Source organism: Dama dama, chromosome 2 (genome assembly GCF_033118175.1).
Source record: "Dama dama isolate Ldn47 chromosome 2, ASM3311817v1, whole genome shotgun sequence".
In the NCBI taxonomy this organism is placed as follows: Eukaryota; Metazoa; Chordata; class Mammalia; order Artiodactyla; family Cervidae; genus Dama; species Dama dama.
Window position 1 is genome coordinate 32,364,851 of NC_083682.1, and position 14,580 is coordinate 32,379,430.

The 14,580-nt window shown below is 37.0% G+C and overlaps 1 protein-coding gene across 1 annotated transcript in view; it reads right to left on the reverse strand.

Moving 5' to 3' along the window:
* Positions 1–14,580, reverse strand: part of RSF1 (remodeling and spacing factor 1) — a 148,711-nt gene that overhangs the window by 76,648 nt on the left and 57,483 nt on the right. The gene's annotated exons all lie outside the window — the stretch shown is intronic.

A 14,580-nucleotide genomic window follows, 5' to 3' on the forward strand; every position in this document is an offset into this window, starting at 1 on the left:
ACACCATGTGGAACCTTCCCGACCAGGGATGGAACTCGTGGCCCCTGTATTAGAAGCACAGAGTCTTAACCACTGGACCACCAGGAAAGTCCTGTTTAGCTTTTTAAGGATGGGCCAAATGGTTTTCCACATCAGCTGCACCATTTTGTATTCCATCAGTTTCAGCATCTCCACAAATTCATCAATATTTATTATTTTGCTTTAAGAGTTACCCTATTAGGTATAAAGTAATACTGTGCTTCTAATTTTCATTTCTTCAATGACTAATGATGTTGATTAATCGCTATTTTTACGCAACTTCTTTCAAAACACATTGATACTAGAGTTATAGGTAAAGGAGCAATACTTCTGAGTATACAATGGAGAGGTTCTGAATAATACAAGTGTGCACACTTGGGGGGAAAAAAAAAACCTCTGGAGGGGAAAAGCAGGTTTCTGAAGTCTACTACAAGGGCACGCTTGCACAGAAGATTTCCCAGCCATAATTAAGGCACTGAACCCTTCTGACTGGAAAAGTCTTCAGATTTATTATCAACACAAAACATTCACTGGACCACCTGAAGTTCAGAAGAAAAACTAAAGCAGATGCAACTCAACAATTCTGTATCTACAAGTATAAATAATTCGGTCTAAGTTTCTGTCAATTTCCAAAAGAATGCCAGACATAGAAAAGAAGTAAAATCGTTACTGTTTTCCTGATATTTTTAATATTTAAACAACATTTGCTGGGTTCCAACGATTTGATAAGTACTACGCTGAGAGAATTCACACATACTTTCACAAGAACTGACTAAACTTACATACCTAGTAATCAGCAGAGTTCAGGTTTTCCCCCGTTAGAAATCCAGTGCTCTTACTACATTACCACATGCAGTTCACTCATGATGGTAAATCGTGGCCACTGACGCACTGCGCGTGAGTAAGCGTGTGTGCGCCTAGTTGCTCACTCATGTCCAACTCTTTACAACCCCATGGACTGTAGCCCGCCAGGATCCTCTGTCCATGGGGATTCTCCAAGAAAGAATGCTGGAGTGGGTCGCCATGCCCTCCTCCAGGGATCTTCCCCGCCCAGGGATCAAACCCAGGTGTCCCAAACTGCTGGCGGACTCATTACCACCAGGGAAGCATGAGTAAATGGTACTCCTTAAAGAACATTTGCAGAGTTAAAAGCATGAAAATGCTTTCCAATATACAGAGCGTTAAGTATTCATTTTGTGGCACAAGACAAACCTATGTTCAGTCCTTGCTTCCTCATCTACTATTTATGTGACTTTGGGAGTTATTCATTCTCCATGATCTAGTTTGTGCTGTGAATTAAATGATACTGTATGTAAAATACCATAGGATCTAGTATATTAAGTTCTCAAATATTAGCTCTTATCATTATAACAAAAATATAAGTTTTGGAGAAACTGAAACCCTCATAAATTGCTGATGAGAATGTAAAATAGTATAGTGACTATGGAAAACAGTTTGGCAGTTCCTCAAAAAAAAATGACATATGACCCAGCAATTTTATATACTCCTAGGTACATACAGAAGAGAAAAATTCATGGCCACACTTTTATATCAACACTTTTATATCAACATTCATAGCAGAATAGCCAAAAGGTGAAAAACTCCAAATGATCATCAATTGAAAATGGATAAATAAAAGGTATTAACCATAAAATGGAAGAATGTTTTGCAATAAAAAGAAATGGAGTACTAATATATACTACATATAACATGAATAAACTTTCAAATCATTATACTAAATGAAGGAGACACAGAAGGCCACACATTTTATGATTTCACCCATAAGGAATGTTCAAAACACGCAAATTCATAGAGACAGAAAGGAGAGTGAGAGCTGGCCAGGATCTGAGCAGGAAGGGGTTGTGACTGGAATAGATTGCTAATGGGTACAGAGTTTCTGCTTGGGGTGGTGGAAATGTTCTGGAATTACATAGTGGTATGGCTGGACAACATACTGAATATACTAAAAATCAATGAATATATTTTAATACAGAAAATTTTATGTTGTATGAATTATACCTCAATTTTAAAAAGAAAAACACAACTTAAACAAAGGCCAAAAAAATGAAACATAACAACCTTAGCTTACTTTTGAAAAATAAACACAGCCGTATAGAACTATCTACCCCTTGTCAAAATATGTCCAAAATAACAAATGAAAAAAGATGGTCCTTATGACTTCCTAATAGATGACAAGCTGACTAAGGAATAAAAGCAATGAGCCTTACTGAAACTGCCATTCTGATTAAAGGTATCTACTGACAAAATGGGCTTCCCTGTTGACTCAGACTATAAAGAATCTGCCTGCAATGCAGGAGATCCAGATTCAATCCCCCAACCAATAATGACAAAGAAGCTTAAGTTGAACAGTTCAAAGAAGACCTACAAGACCTTCTAGAACCAAAACGAAAAAAAAAAAAAAAAAGTCCTATCCATCACAGGGGACTGGAATGCAAAAGTAGCAAGTCAAGAGATACACCTGGAGTAACAGGCAAATCTGGCCTTGGAGTACAAAATGAAGCAGGGAAAAGGGTAACAGTGTTTTGCAAAGAGAACGCACTAGTCATAGCAAACACCCTCTTCCAAAAACACAAGAGATGACTCTATACATGGACATCACCAAATGGTCAATACCAAAATCAGATTGATTATGTTCTTCCCAGCTGAAGATGGAGAAGCTCTATACAGTCAGTAAAAACACGACCAGGAGCTGACTGTGGCTCAGATCATGAACTCCTTATTGCAAAAGTCAGACTTAAATTGAAGAACATAGGGAGTATCACTAGGCCATTTAGGTATGACCTAAATCAAATCCCTTACTAATTATACAGTGGAAATGACAAATAGATTAAAGGGATTAGATCTGATAGAATGCTTGAAGATCTATGGACAGAGTTTTGTGACACTGTACAGGAGGAGGTAAAAAAGCAATTCCCAATAAAAAGAAATGCAAAAAGGCAAAATGGCTGTCTGAGGAAGCCTTACAAATAGCTGAGAAAAGAAGAGAAACGAAAGCAAACAAGAAAAGGAGATATACCCATCTGAATGCAAAGTTTCAAAGAATAGCAAAGAGAGATAAGAAAGCCTTCCTCAGTGATGAATGCAAAGAAATAGAGGAAAACAATAGAATGGGAAAGACTAGCGCTCTCTTCAAGAAAATTGGAGATATCAAGGGAATATTTCAAGCAAAGATGGGCACAATAAAAGACAGAAACAATGCAGACCTAACAGAAGCAGAAGATATTAAGAAGAGGTGGCAAGAATACACAGAAGAACTATACAAAAAAAGATCTTCATGACCTGGATAACAACAATGGTATGATCACTCAGCTCTCACCTAGAGCCAGACATCCTAGAGTGTGAAATCAGGTGGGCCTTAGGAAGCATCACTACGAACAAAGCCGTAGAGGTGATGGAATTCCAGCCGAGCTATTTCAAATCCTAAAAGATGATGCTGTCGAAGTGCTGCACTCAATATGCCAGCAAATTTGGAAAACTCCACAGTGGCCACAGGACTGGAAAAGGTCAGTTTTCATTCCAATCCCAAAGAAAGGCAATGCCAACAAATGTTAAAACTACTTATTTTAAATGCTAGCAAGGTTACACTCAAAATCCTTCAAGCTAGGCTTCAACAGTACATGAACGAAGAACTTCCAGATGTATAAGCTCAATTTAGAAAAGGTAGAGGAACCAGAGATCAAATTGCCAGCATCTGATGGATCACAGAAAAAGGAAGAGAATTCCAGAAAAACATCTACTTCTGCTTCATTGACTACACTGAAGTCTTTGACTGTGTGGATGACAACAAACTGTGGAAAATACTTAAAGAGATGGGAATACCGGACCACCTGACCTGCCTCCTGAGAAATCTGTGTGCAGGTCAAGAAGCAACAGTTAGAACCAGACATGGAACAACAGACTGGTTCCAAATTGGGAAAGGAATACATCAAGGCTGTATACTGTCACCCTGTTTATTAACTTATTCGTACAGTACATCATGTGAAATGCCAGGATGGATGAAGCACAAGCTAGACTGAAGATTGCCTGGAGAAATATTAATAACCTCAGATATGAAGATGATACCACTCTTATGAAAGCAAAGAGGAACTGTAGAGCCTCTTTGATGAGGGTGAAAGAGAAGAGTGAAAAAGCTAGCTTAAAATTCAGCATTCAAAAAATGGAGATCATGGCATCCCATTCCATCACTTCATGGCAAATAGATGGGGAAACAATGGAAACAGTGACAGACTTGATTTTCTTGGGCTCCAAAATTGCTGTGGACAGTGACTGCAGCCATGAAATGAAAAGACACTTGCTCCTTGGAAGGAAAGCTATGACAAAATTAGCATATTAAAAAGCAGAGACTTTTGGACTCTGGGAGAAGGCAAGGGTGGGATGTTTCCAGAGAACAGCATGTATATTATCTAGGGTGAAACAGATCACCAGCCCAGGTTGGATGCATGAGACAAGTGCTCGGGCCTGGTGCACTGGGAAGACCCAGAGGAATCGGGTGGAGAGGGAGGTGGGAGGGGGGATCGGGATGGGGAATACGTGTAAATCTATGGCTGATTCATGTCAATGTATGACAAAACCCACTGCAATGTTGTGAAGTAATTAGCCTCCAACTAATAAAAATAAATGAAAAAAAAAAAAAAGCAGAGACATTACTTTGCCAACAAAGGTCCATCTAGTCAAAGCTGTGGTTTATTCAATAGTCATGTACGGATGTGAGAGTTGTACCATAAAGAAGCCTGAGTGCTGCAGAATTGATGCTTTTGAACTGTGGTGTTGGAGAAGACTCTTGAGAGTCCCTTGGATTGCAAGGAGATCCAACGAGTCCATCCTAAAGGAAATCAGTCCTGAACGTTCATTGGAAGGACTGATGCTGAAGCTGAAACTCCAGTACTTTGGCCACCTGATGCAAAGAACTGACTCATTTGAAAAAGACCCTGACAATGGGAAAGACTGAAGGCAGGAGGAGAAGGGAACGACAGAGGATGAGATGGTTGGATGTCATCACTGACTCGATGGACATGAGTGTGCGTGAACTCTGGGAGATGATGAAGGACAGGGAAGCCTGGCATGCTGCAATCCATGGGGTTGCAAAGAGTCAGACACGACTGAGTGACTGAACAAGAACCATTATCTAATTTAATCACTTTCCAAAGAGTTCTGCGATTATCTATTATCTTCCCTTTACTTTTGAGGGACAAATGAGGTTAATTTTCTGTTGAGTGGTAGACAGACACCCCAGAAAAGACACATTAGGTTATTTTCTACTAAATGTCATTATCCCTCTAGTACTGAACACCAGGAAATACTCTGCTTATCCAAATAAACATATTTATTTTTACATTTTAACATTTCTTAAAATCAAGAGCCTTTTAAAATCCATTGATCACTACATTCAGTGTGACAGTATTTCTTTTTTCACTGAAAAACTGTCTCTAAATCACTGGTATGGCATGCACCGAAGAAATCACAAAACTGAAGAAAAATAGCAGTAATAAATTACCATTTGTCTCTTAGAAATAATTCAGAGCTAAAGGAAATCAATTCCTTTAAAGGATAATTAATTAAAAATTAGCTTTTCTATTACATTTAGGGCCTTTTTACTGCTGCGTTTGGGCAGGAGGCAGGGTGGCAGGAATTTGTTGAATTTGTTGAAGGCACGTGTCTGTTTATCCATGGTAAGATGTCTTAACTTGCTCATGTGGTACCTGAGTCATTAGCAATCACAGCAAACAGAGGAGTTTCATGGTAGCATAAGAGTTTATTGGCAGAGAAGTTTTTTTATGACTCACCAAGTAAAAGCAATGTGAAGCCCAACAAGGCCAAGGTCAATCCAACTAAGGGGTTAACAGATCTCTGCAGAACTGCTATTTTAAATTTCTACTAACTAGATTTCTTTATTTTTAGGAGGGTAACTTCACCTTAAAAGTCACCAGCTAGATTTTCAGGTTCCTTTACATACTGGATGATATTGGAGCATATATGTTAGCAAGTCCAGGATAGAGCACAATGAATGCCCTTCTTGAGGTGAGCTGCTAGACACCTCTCTTTGCCTCTATCAGGTATCAAGACTTACTGACTCTACCTTCCAAATATTGATAGCTCCCACCTAAATCCTTTTCCTTCCATGTTGCTGCTGTTTACTCAGTCGTGTCCAACTCTTTGCGATCCCATGGACTATAGCCCGCCAAGCTCCTCTGTCCATGGGATTTCCCAGGCAAGAATACTGGAATGGGTTGTCATTTCCTTCTCCAGAGGATCTTCCTGATCCAGGGATCAAACCTGCAACTCCAGCATTGCAGGTGGATTCTTTACCATCTGAGCCACCAGGGAAGCCCTTTCTTTCCATACTTACTGCCAAAATCTTAGTTCAGGCCTCTTAATTGGTTGGCTGAATTACTATAGTAACTTTCTTTCACACGAACCCTAGGCTTCCACTCACTGCCATTCTCCATATTATAGTGAAGTCAAACTATTGGTAATTTCCTAGCAAATTTCTGCTCATTCTACAGGTCTCATTAACTGTTTAAGAGAAACACAACAAGACACGGCAAACATGCCATTGCTGACTGATTTGTGGTAGCAGTGTAGTCTGCTAAACTCAGGTTGGAGGAAAAGCTTAGATTGGTAACATCTGCTATGAGCCAAAGACCAAGGTCTAACAGATAATGGATATTTGCTCTAGATTTAAACAGAATTTGCTCTCCATAATACAAATGCACAACAGTATCACTTTGAGAAAGATAAAAGATCAAAAGCCATGTTAACAGGGAAAGTAAAATTTCCACTAGAAAAATATCTAATGTAACCAATAAATAGAAGTAAGAAGTAAACACGGAGTTAATCTTATTAGCAGTCAAGTGAAAGAAAACTGAAATAATTTAAATAATTAATTCACCTAACATTGATGTATAAAAGCTGCAAAAAGCATTCAAGATGCTTATAATTTACCACAAAGACAAATATAAGGGGCAATACCAACAGTATTTTAAAGCACTAAATTCAGGAAGCCCTGGGCTTGAATGCTGGCTCTGCCATTTCTAGCAATGTGAGATCTGTCTGGTTATTCAGTTTCTCAAAATCAACTACCTTGTGAATAAGAGGAGGATAATATTTAGTTCAAAAGCGAGCTATGTAAGGAAAGTATTAAACACAGTTCCTGGTACATAGTGTACATGCAATAAAAAATATATGGTAATTTCTATAATGGAGTTACACATAAATCCATGGAGGAACATTTGGAATGTCTTCCTGTGAAAAGAAAGGTCTCAAGAAGAAAGTTAATACTTGAGGTTATATTTAAAGGATAACTGTTTGACAAGCAAACAAGTTCGTGCGAAGGCATCCTAGGCAGAAGATACAGTATATGCAAATACTCTAAGGAATGAAGAAGATCCCATGTTCCATGAATGACACAGAATATGAGTCAAGTAGCAGGGTACACAAGAGAGACTGCCATTAGATGTAGCTAAAGAAAGTGGCTAAATCATTAAGAGTTTTGAATGCTATGACAGAGTTTAGATTTTTAAGAGAAAGAGAATCACTAAATAACTCTTAAAGTGATATAACAGCTACTTTTAAACCTTTGTGTTTAATATGCCAGAATCACGGTTTGAGGTCATGATGTTGGTGGGGATATGAATACATCATGGATTCAATATGTATGAGAAGATCAAGGAATAAGATAATTTGGCTTTTGATACATGTTGAGTTTGATTTTGCTACAAGAAACAGTTCACTAGGCAGTCAGTAGGATATAATGGCAATGTTTGTAATCTGGTATAAAAGCCTGAAGTAGACTAAAGCTTTGGGAGTCAGTGTTTGATGAAACTTTTTCTAGCAATCAGCTTTTAAGGAAACTGATTATTTAGCGACTCCATACAAATACATTTGTTCAGTCACTCCACATGCTTAGAGCTGGGTAAATGGTGGTCCAAAAGACAGACATTGTTCCAATCTGCTTATGAACCAGCAGATAACTAATATGAGAGATACTGAAAAACAGGCAAAGGCAGCTCTGCAGCAAGTATAGATATGCTCTTTACTCATCCTTGTCCTTTTTATCTATCCAGCAGATGAATACCAAGTGGCTTTCTGGTATTCAAATTTCATAAAGAATAAAACTAAGAGAAATAGAGAAATAGATGGTTAATGTGCTTTCTAGGCCAGGTGTCAAAACTTTTTCCTGTAAACAGCTGATAGTATTTTAGGCTTTGTTGATCATATAGTTCATTAAACAGATCACTGACCATTGCACTGTACAGCTTGAAAGCAGTCAGACCATACGTAGATGAATAGGAGCAATATCAAATACTAGTTTATTTACAAAACCAAGGAGCTACCTGGATTTGGCTATCTTGTGCCAGTTTCTTCTCTAGACTATCAACAGTACTCTTAACAATGTAGAGAGAAGAATGGCTAAAATTCCTTATACAGCTTTTGACCACAGAAAAACTTGTACTTTGATTTTTAAATTATATTTCTAGCAAAACTCTAACATAACTTTACATAAAGTTTATTATCAAATATTGATCAATTATACCCAGTATTGATACTATTACCAGGTTTCACATAAAATGTCCACGCCTGATGATTTAGAGAAGAAAACAATATACACAAATAATCATAAAGTTCATTTTTAAAACAACAATTTCTTTCTTACTGCCCATAAAGAAAACTTCATTGCTTTTAAGGTTACAAAGTCAGAAAAACCTTGGTTGGTAACTTAGTTTTGTGTCCTTTGCAAAGTTATTTATAATCACAGTTCATTCACTCAGCAAATAATTATTAAGCACCGATGTGTCAAGCACTGTACTATGCATGATATTTATCAAGGGTGAGCAAACTTTTTTTGTAAAGGACCTGACAGTAAATATTAGGCTTTGCAGGCCAGGAGGTTAAATCAAGAATCTTTTACTGGCATCTATGTAAGGAGAGAAAACATTTCCACATATTCTTTGATGAAATTTAAAATACAATAACTATATGTGAAATACTAGGTAGTATATATACATTATGTTATGTGTAATATCTAATAATTAATAATTGTATAATTTTTGTAATTCAGATATACTAATGAGATGCAGAGAATTATTTGGGGGTAGAGAATAGCTGACTTAATTGGAATTCAAAGTATTCACTCTTTCAAGAAACTGATTGTAAATGTTGTTTGTAAAAGAATATTCTTGACTCACAAACCTTTATGAAAATAGGCAGGGGGCCATAATTTGAGGGCTTTTGATATATATGAAAGTGAATAAGGCATACAAGGTCTAGTTCTCATGAATTCTGATGAAGGATAGACATTTTTAAAAAGACAACTCCAGTTTTGTCATCTGTAAAATGGGGATATCCATCTATGAACCTACTCCTGCTGAGTTTGCGTTGAGTTCACATACAGAAGGTACTTTCTCCTTCCTTTTTTTATAAAGGACTGTATTCAAGGCCATAAAAATGTGAAGACTAAATAAAGTGGCCCAGACAGCAACAAACAGAATACAACTTAGATTCCGTAGAGTCATCACAGTAAAGACACCTCCATGTTGAGCGTATCTTCATTTGTTTTGTGATTCATATAAAGCCATCTATTTTTGCCTTCAGAATTTAAGAAACAACCTACCAGGTCAGTAAACATGTTAAGAGATTTTGTTGTGTGGTAGAAGGAGAAGAGGAGAAGTAGACGACAGAGGATGAGATGGTTGGATGGCATCACCGACTCATTAGACATGAGTTTGAGCAAATTCTGGGAGATAGTGGAGGACAGGGAAGCCTGGCATGTTGCAATTCAGGTGGTAGCAAAGAGTCAGACACAACTTAGCAACTGAACAACATTAACTGAATTACATTAATATTAAGCTTTTATATATCTTAAAACAAGGTAATAATATAAGTTTTGATAGTATCTTCAGAATATATCATCTTTAACAGTCTTCTTCTCGAAGCCAACGTCAGACATTAGTTTTGAGTCCATTTATACGTTATTTCATTAAATTCTCACAATTCTGAAAGATGAATGTTAATATTTAATAACATTGCATTTTCCCCAGATTTACAGATCAATCAGCTTAGATTCAGACAAGTGATAAAAGTCTCCTGACATCAACAGTGCTGAGAAACCAAGAAGGGAGCACAGATTTTCTAACATCAGAACTCTAGATAGGGGCTTCCCTGCTGGCTCAGTGGTAAAAGAATCTGCCTGCCAGTGCAGGAGACACGGGTTTGATCCCTGGTCTGGGAGGATTCCATACAACAGAACTACTGAGCCAGCACTCTAGAGCCCAGGAACCACAACTGCTGAGCCCACATGCCACAGCCACTGAAGCCCGTGTGCCCTAGAGCCCATGCTCCCCAACAAGAGAAGCTATCGCCATCAGAAGCCTATGTACCAAAACCCAGTTCAGTTCAGGCACTCAGTCGTGTCCGACTCTTTGCAACCCCATGGACTGCAGCAGGCCAGGCTTCCCTGTCCATCATCAACTCCCGGGGTTTACTCAAACTCATGTCCATCGCGTCGGTGATGCCATCCAACCATCTCCTCCTCTGTCGTTCCCTTCTCCTCCCGCCTTCAATCTTTCCCAGCATCAGGGTCTTTTCCAAGAAGCATCAAAACTAGAGAGAGCCCATGTCCTGCAACAAAGTCCCAGCAGAGTCAAAATAAAAAATATTTTAATTAAAAAAAAAGTTAATGGAGAGTTTATAGTTATTTAAATAAAATAGTAGCGACATTAGCATATCAAAAAAAGATAAGGGAAATATACATTTATATATAAGAGTGTGTATGTGTGTATAAACTTTACAGGGTAGCAAAAGTCTTAAAAATCAGGAGGAAAAAAGGACAGTAAACATACATATGAAGTTAGCAAATCCCTATAAATATCTAAGTAGAAAAATTATTTTTTAATACGAAAGAACGAAGTATGTTCTCCTACATGATAGGATGAAATTAGAAATCAAAAACAGGAAAACATTGGGGAAATTCAGAAACGTGGAAACATACTACTAAATAACCAATAGATCAAAAAAGAAATCAGAAAGGAAAAGAGAAAATACTTAGAAATGAATGAAAATGAAAAACAATGTGCCAATTTATATGATGCAGCTAAGCAGGGATTAGATGGAAGAGCTGAAAATAAAAATATTGGAAAAAAAGGAATACCTCAAACTGATAACCTAAACTTTCACTTTGAGGAAAGAAGAACTAAACACAAAGCAAGTGGAAGGAAGAAAATAATCAAACAGAAAAACAACAGAAATTCAATTAAACCAAAAGTAGTAGGTTCTTAAAAAGATAAAATTTTACAAAGCTCTAACTAGACTGACCAGGAAAAAAGAGAACACTAAATCAGTAAAAAGAGGAAAGAAATGATGAACATTACTACAGACTTTGGAAAAGTAAGAATTGTAAGTGAATGCTATGAACAATTGTATGCCAATAATCCCCTGGAGAAGGGAATAGCTACCCATTCCAGTATTCTGGCCTGGAGAATTCCATGGAATTCCATGGCCTGGAGAATTCCATGTAGCCTGGTAGGCTACAGTCCCTGGGGTCACAAAAAGTTGGACACAACTGAGCAACTTCACTTCACTTCAAAACAGTTAATCTAATATGAACAGTTTCCTGCAAAGGCACAAATACTGAACTTGACACAAGAAGAAATACAAATCTGAATAAACCAGTAACAATTAAAGACACTGGTTTAACAAACAAAAAAATTTTCAACAAAGAAAAGCCCAAGCCCACATGGCTTCACTGCTCAATTCTAATCCCTCACAAACATCCATAAAAAAAATAAAAGCAGAGGAAACATTTCTCAATTCAACATTAGACCAGCATTGCCCAGATTTTAAAACCAAAGATACCTCAAGAAAAAGAAAATCAATATCTATTATGAACATAGGCACAAAAATCTTCGAAAATAAATTAACAAATCAAACCTAACAACATATAAAAAAGATTGCGGTCCAAATGGGATTGAATGCAGGATTGCAAGGTTTCAACATGTGAAAACTAATCAATGTAACACACTACAGATCAATAAAGGACAAAATTCACGTGGTTATCTCAACAGATGCAGAAAAAAACACTTGACAAAATCCAACAGCTTTCATGAGAGAAATACTCAACAAACCAGGGGGGAAAAGAGGATTTCCTCAACTGATAAAGGACATCAATGAAAAACCCTCAAATAACATACATACATAACAAAAGCTGAAAGACCAAAAACTTTCTCCCTAGGATCAGGAACATGACAAAGATGTCTGCTCTCATCATTTCCATCCAACAGTGTATTAGAAGTTCCAGGAAAGCAATTACACAAGAAAAATAAATAAAGGGTATCCAGACTGAAGAGGAAGTAAATGTTTGCAGATGACCTAATCATGTACATAGAAAATCTTAAGAATTTACTATAGAAAAAGCTATTTGAGCTAATAAATGACTTTGGCAAAGTTGCAACATATAAGACCAATATACAATGATCAGTTGTATTTCCACAACACTAGAAATTAATGATATGAAAATGAAATTAAGAAAATTCCATTTACAATACCATCAAAAATGGCAAAATGCTAAGGAATAAAGTCTAAGATCAGAGTTCGAAAACTGCAAAATATTTTTTTTAATTTTACTTATTTTTAGGCCACACCACATAGTACATGGGATCCTAGTTCCCTAACAATGGATTGAACCTGTGCCCCTGCATTGGAAGTGCAGGGTGGCCAAGGAAGCACCCACAAAATACTGTTGAAAGGAATTAAAGACTTACATATTTTGAAAGACATCTCATGTTCATGGATCAGAGAACTTACTATTATTAAGAAGCCAATACTCCCCAAATTTATCTACAAATTATATACAATCCCTATACAAATTCTAACTGGCATTTTAGCAGATGTTGATCCTCAAGGATAAGCTTAAGGATAAGGAAATGAAAGTGATGCAGAATAGCCAAAACAATTTTGTAAAAGATAAACAATTTAAATATTTGCCACAAAGCTACAATAACCAAGACGATATGAATATGCTGTGTGCTTAGTCACTCAGTCACGTCCAACTTCTTTGTGACCCTGTGAACCACAGCCCACCAGGCTCCTCTGTCCATGGGGATTCTCCAGGCAAGAATACTGGAGTGGATTCACATGCCCTCCTCCTGGGGATCTTCCCAACCCAGGGATCAAAGCCAGGTCTATCACATCGCAGGTGGATTCTTTACTGTCTGAGCCACCACAGCAACCAAGACTATATGGTACTAGCATAAATAACAACATCAAAGTCAATAGAATGAAGACTTCAGAAATAAACTCTCACACTCATGGTCGACTGACTTTCTACAAGGATGTAAAGGTAATCCAGTGAGGGGAAAAAATAATGTTTTTGACAAATCATAACAGAACAAACAGATATCTATGTGTGAAAGAATATAGTTGAACTCCTATCTAAGAGTATATTCAAAAATTAAATGGGTTAGATCTAAATTTAAGAGCTAAAAGTATAAAAGCTCTCAAAACATAGGATTAGATTTTCAAGATCCTGTGCTGGGCAATGACTTCTTATATATGACACTGAAGCACTAGCCACAAAGGAAAAAAATTGGAGTTAATCTAAATTAAAACTTCCATGCATCAAAAGACATTACATAGAAACTGAAAAGATAACACACATAATTGGAGAAGATATTTGTGAACCATAAATCTGTTAAGTGTCTAGTATGCAGCATATATTAAAAAAAAAACTCAAAAACAAAGACAGTCAATTAAAAGATGGACAAGGATATGAACAGACATTTTTCCAAAGAAGACACACAAGCACATGAGAAAAAGGCTCAACATCATTTAGACATTAAGGGAAATGCAAATCAAAACCACAATGAGGTAACACTTCATCTCCACTGGGATAAATAAAATCAATCATTTGATAACAAGTATTGGTAAGGAGGGATGTGGAAAAGTTGGAGCCCTTATAGGTTCCTAGGGGAAATGTAAATCACTGGAGCTGTTCTGGAAAAAGTCTGGTAGTTTCTCAAAAAGTTAAAAAATTACCATATGACCTACCAATTTTACCCTTAGATAAATATTCAAAAAATTGACCACATCTACCAAAACACTTATTAACAAATGTTCATAGCAGTACTATTTATAATAGCCAAAAGACAGAAAGAAGTCAAATATCATAAACTGATAAATGGATAAAATGTAGTATTATCCACATAACAGACTATTAATCAGGCTCAAAAAGGAACAAAGTTCTGATACATGCTACAACATAAATGAGCCTTAAAAACATTATGCTAAGGGAAAGAAGCCAGACACAAAGGCTACAAATTGTAATTCTATTTATATGAAACCTCCAGAATATGCAAATCCATAGAGTCAGAAAAGAGATCAGTGGTTGCTAAGGACTAGGGAAGGAGGAAGTAACTGCAGATGGGTATGAGGGTTTCTTTCTGGGGCAATGAAGAAGTTCTGTTTTGGATAATGGTGATGGTTGCACAACCTTATGGTATACTAAAAAACACTGGACTGCACACTTTGAAAGAGCAAATTTTATGTTAC